This window comes from Cavia porcellus, unplaced genomic scaffold, assembly GCF_034190915.1.
Source record: "Cavia porcellus strain 051 isolate PalLab524CR breed Dunkin Hartley unplaced genomic scaffold, mCavPor4.1 scaffold_7, whole genome shotgun sequence".
NCBI classification, from domain to species: Eukaryota; Metazoa; Chordata; class Mammalia; order Rodentia; family Caviidae; genus Cavia; species Cavia porcellus.
The window spans coordinates 25,619,366-25,625,174 of NW_026947490.1; the positions used below are offsets into that span (position 1 = coordinate 25,619,366).

General features: G+C 34.8%; 1 non-coding gene across 1 annotated transcript; it reads right to left on the reverse strand.

Moving 5' to 3' along the window:
- Window positions 1–439: 439 nt before the first annotated feature.
- LOC111756355 (U6 spliceosomal RNA) lies at window positions 440–543 on the reverse strand. Its single transcript, XR_002790842.1, has one exon. It is a non-coding gene; the product is annotated as a U6 spliceosomal RNA (small nuclear RNA).
- Between the last annotated feature and the right edge of the window lie 5,266 nt (window positions 544–5,809).

The window sequence follows — 5,809 nt, forward strand, 5'->3', positions numbered from 1 at the left end:
GGTTAACATATCAATTAGGTAAGGTTTTACAATTCTTTACAGAGGAGAGAATTGCTTAACATATCAATTAGGTCATCAAAAGGGAAAAGGAAAACACATACATAAGCCGTGTTTTAGGTTTTGTTATAATACACATATAATGAAGCTATTTTCTTAGAGTACAACACCAACTGAACTATTGATCTTTCACAGGTGTAGTGATAAAAGGATAAGTGCCCATAGAGAAGTGCTCAAGTGGTACAGAGCACCTGAGAAATGCTGAGAAAAATGCTGAGAGGTGCTGGAAGTGAACAGGTGTTCCTGCCTTGAGAACATGAGGTGTAAGAAGCAAGTTAGTTCAGCAAGGCTGTGTGATAGAGAACTTAGAGAATTCTCATGGACACCAACATGTCATGGGCTTGTTTCTCTGTCTGTTCCAATATGTACAGATTCCCTTGTCTATGTTTGTCCATGGATCATGCTGCGTGTCATCCTGGTGCAGCACCCATGATTATATTCTCTGCATCATTCCAATTTTAGTATATGTGCTGCTGAAGCAAGCACAGATTTTCAGTTCTGTGGACACTCATTTTATTTTGAGCTAAATGATTTTTCTCTTCACCTTTTGCCTATTTGGATCACTTGATCCCAGCATTAACGTTATAGATTTACAAAGCATTGTTTCCACATAAGTTGCCAGCTAGTTCAAATGCCAGAAGGAATTTCAGCTGGTCCAAATAATACAAAGTTTGGCTATGCAAATGTAATATATATCGTTATTTATTGTTGATGAGCATCTCTTATAGTTTAAAACTTAATGGGTTAGATGTTATGATTGAATTTTTCATAAGTCATCAAAAATTATTAAGATGAGAAAGGAAAATCCATTAGCATTGAGATTATTGGACAGGACTTAATGAATAATAAATCAGCTGCCTGGTAACATTTTTAACCAAGACTTGTATATTCATCAGAGGTCCAGATTATCTCATAGCCTTAAGGGATACACTCAAACTAAAGTTATAAAAATCATTATTTTAATCATGTTTGTCATTAACAGAAAATTAATACAATAAACTTTTATTTTAAATTGTAGTTATGAGGAAAGATTGTTATTAATCTCATGTTGTACTCATGCATTCATGCTTCCAGATGTACAGGTTTTCAAAAATGTAAAACAGAGATTTGTATGATGACATAATTTTATTTCAGATCCAAATCTTTGCATTCAAAAAATGTTTACTAAAAGTACATCTCACTAAAAGTAATAAAGTTAGGTAAAATCTTCTTATGTATTAGACAGGCAGGATTAACCCAAAAAGGGATATCTTATGTCAAAAACACAAATTCCAGTATGTTACCAAATATCATCAATATTCTCAGGCTATAGTATTAGGTATGATTTAAATTTCTAATTTTCTGCATAAATATGGAATTAACATTCTATGGGTATTCAAAGGTTAAAACATTCATGGTTAATAGTAAATAAAAGTTTTATTTAATGCTCTAAGATGCTTTCTATTCAGAACAAAATAGTTATGTTAAACTGACTGCCTCTCCTCCACTGTGCTGTTATCAATGTTTTATTATGGATGTTCAACAACTGAGGTTCAGAGACCAAAATTTAGAGAGATAAATTAACTAGGAAGCTAATTAATATTTTGGTCTTCACTCACCAAAGTCAATGAGGACCCAGTACAGAAGAAAACCTCTGCTACACCACCCTATAATCAGTGGGACCTGATCTTCTGGTTAAGAATATTTGGGGACCATAGAGTAAAGTAATCATTGATGTGATGTGCCTAAGTAAAGTCACCAAAGAAGACAACCTCTCAAGATTTTATATAAAGCAGCTTGGTCAAGCAATGACTTGTCCAGATGGATGACACTGCAAAGAGAGCTAAGAGATGGTGTGCATGGTTACAAGATAATCCTTGAGATAATTAACTGAATGTGACAAATAGTAAGAGACCAATAAAATTTAATATAGGTCTCACCTTAACTTGGTCTTGAACATCCTGCAGAAAAGTACACCTTCAAGAGAATAATACCATGTAATAAGAATATAAAAAATTATCAAATCATACCTTCTGCGAATTGTTGGCTACACTAGGAAATGTATATTTTTATGAATTAATGGACTGTACAAGATTTATGATGTCCAGCTTCAACAGACGACTCATTCTGTACAACAACAGAACAAAAGAGACGCATATATTGGGAGACATTGAAGCTGTAAATTGACAACATGTACAAGGCTGGAGCATGATCTTCCCAACAACAAAGTGTGCTCAGGACAAGCCACGTGAAAACAGATGCTTCATCCCACAGAACACATAACTCCAAGACAATATGAACTGTGGATTTCTGGGAAAATAGTGTGTCATGTAACATTAAGTTGCTAACTGATGTAGATAAACACTCCCACAGTGAGGGACTAGTTCTTGTCCTCATGGCAGGAGGATAAGCACTCCACCTAACTCTAAATTTGTCTCTTAATTGTTTTCTAATCCTCTTCCAGTCCTTAGGCAAGGAAGCTCAAGGGCCACATGGTTCATAGCATTTTGTCTAGTTCACTTGTTTCAAAGTTATCACTACATTCTAATATTCTCAACATGAGTACCATGCCTTCAATACACCAGTTATTAAAATAAACTTTAATGACACTCAAACCATCCCATGATGCAAAAGATATTTACACTTCTTCAGTAGTCACAATATCGAAACACTTTAACTTTTGCTCAAATGTTTATGTTGGGAGTCTGACTTGAGACTCAAGACAAAATCCTGTAGATATGAGCCCCACGTCAACATTCAGTGGCCTCTACTTTCTGCTTCAGTGTGCAATCAGCACTTACACTCAAAGGTGGAAAGAGGCAGAGGCGTGTTGGGTCTCTCATCATTGGAGATGCATTCCTGAATTTCGCAGCTATGGAAAGAAACATCCTGTAAGGAAAACACATCCTATCCTCATTCCTGGTGGCAGCCAGAATAAAAAAAGCAATGCAATTCTCCAAAACTGAAATACAAACAAATGTTAAATCCACATAAGTATCAATTAGAGGAAATGATTTTCTTATTATAATTGTGTCAAGTTCATTTAATACATTTATGTATTATAAAATAATACATTATCTATAACAGATCTAGAAATTTTTGACTTTTCTAAATTTTCTTTTTCCACATACATGAATACTTCTGATACAAACTGTTAAGTCTTTGACATGCCCAATATGCTCCCATCCCAGTCACCATTAGGAATGCCTACTTCACACAGATAATCAGTGCATGCTGAGTGAAGCTGTGAGAAACACCCTGCTTACTGTCTTTGGGGATTCTTGCTTCCTGGAGAATGGAGGAAACACATAGACATGACCCTGAACACCTGCTGCCATCAGGGGAGTCCCAGTGTAGCTACATAGCCCAGGAGAAAAAGAATTCCTGCCCTTGTGTGACAGTAGCAATCAAGCAGCCACCAGTGAAGCTGCTCCCATCTTGAAAAGCCTGCCCAGTGCCTCTGCCTCTCCAGGAACCCGGGTTCAGAGAAACTCAGGAGCCTAGACCATTTCCCACACTACAAAAGGGCAACCAATTTAGGACATGCTTAGGAGCACAAAAGTATTTCATCTGAAAATGAATGAGCAAATGTTCTCTCAGATCTCCAGCACATATAGAAAAAAGTATGGGAGACACTGACATTGAATATGCTGAAAGCCACACCTGTGAACTTTCTCAGGGACAGTAACTGAAGCAAAGAATCAATTTCATGAGATTTCAAGAACAATCAACTGAGAAATAATATCTCAAGTAAAAGAAGAAATGACAGATATAAGGAAAAAAATGCTGAGCATATCGAAAGAAGACTTAGATTTAAAGAAGATGAACATGGAAAAATGATTGAAATCTTGAAACAATTGAAGAAGGAATTACAGTGTATGAAACAAACTCAAAGAGATATACATAAGCTAAAACTCCATTGAATACTCACAAAACTAGTTCAAAGAAACTGAAGCTAAACTTTCAGAACGTGAAGACATTGTTTCAGCTGGTGTAAGGAGCAGGAAAGTTCTCTTAAATGTAACAAAAAATAACAATCGAATGTCTGCAACAAAAAAGATTTAAAACTGATTTGTGTAGCAAAAAGGGAAGAGTCAGCATAAGTGACATAAAAGGGCTATCTATAGAAACAATAGCAGAAATCTTACCAAGCATGTATAAAGGATCTGACATTCAAATAATTGAGGCATATAGAATTCCAATCAATCATAACCATAATAAATCTACACTAAAACATAATAATCAAAATTTTGGACACTCAACACAACAATAGAATATTGCCAGCTGTTAGAGAAAAGAAAAAGATCACCTATTATAGAAACTCATTAGAATCATGGTAGATTTCTCAACACAAACCATCAGGTCAAGAACTGTTTGGAGTATAGTGTTTCAAATCCTGAAAGTAAACAACTTCCAACTCATATTGAAGTAGCCTGAAAAATATCTTTCAAAATTAATGGAGACATAAGATACTTCCATGCTAAAGAGCAATTGAAGGAATTCATCACCAGCAAACCAACCCTACAAAGAGTACTGAAGGACATTCTAGAGAAAATAACTAAATGACTTCATTTCCTGGAACAGCAGCAGAAGGAGATCATTAGGAAGGGCTTGAATTTGAACAGAGGAAAAAATTAGCAAGCCACAGGCAGGAAAATAACATGGCATTAATGACCCAGTGCATGCCAATGGTAAGTATTAATGTATATGGATTCAATTCACCAATAAAAAGAAACAGGCACAGTGGAGCAAGAAAGAAGATTCATCAATATGCTGTACACAAAGAACACATTTAACTTAAAAGAAAATTGACAGGCTGAATTCAAAACACAGAAAATGATTCTCTATGAGACAGGGAAGCAGAAAAGATCATGAGTAGCTTGCCAATAAATGATAGAATTGATAAGAAAGGTATGGTATTTTGATACAATAGAAAGCTACTCAGCTATGAAGAGAGATAATCTAGAGGTTCATACAGATGAATGAATTAAACTTGAGATCATTCTGTTGGGTTAAATGATTCAGACTGAAAAGGATAAACACTGTGTTGTTTCCACTGTATAAAAACTAAATAAATTAGTGGAAGAAAAAATGCACAACTCATACTGTGAAAGTGAGAGGGAGGAAAAGTCTTAAAAAGGAACTCTGGGAGGAAAGTTTTTTATTTCCTAACATCTTGTTTTAAAATCCTGTATCGTTTACATTGCTTTTTCTGATTGAATTTTTACATGTTGTTTTCTTCTGTTTGATTTTATTATGTCTAATGGTAAATGCAGCTTTTTGGAGATAATGTATATTTTATTGTAATCTGTTGATTTCTTATCATCATGTTTAAAAGTTCTGAATTCCCTGATTTATTTTGTTCACCTTGACTCTGTTTTGTTTTGCTTGATTTGATTACATTGGATGGAATTAGGAGCTATTTTGAAGAAAATAAGAGGCATTATTGTAGCCCTTGTAGAGTTCTTATTTTCCTGCTTTGTATTCCTGCTTCACTCTCATTGTTTTATTTTGATTGGCTGTATTTTGTTTGGTTTCATTATTTATAAAATAGTGAGATTTTAAAAAATCAGTACTGGAGATTGAATTCATGACTTCCTTCTTGCAAGGAAGGCGCTTATGCCACTGAGCTAAATGCCCAGCGCTATTATTTATAAAATAGAAAAAAAAATTTCACACACACACACACACACACACACATACACAAACACACACACACACACATGTATCAACTGCATAGAATTCTAAACAGCTAAGATAAAGTTAAATCTAC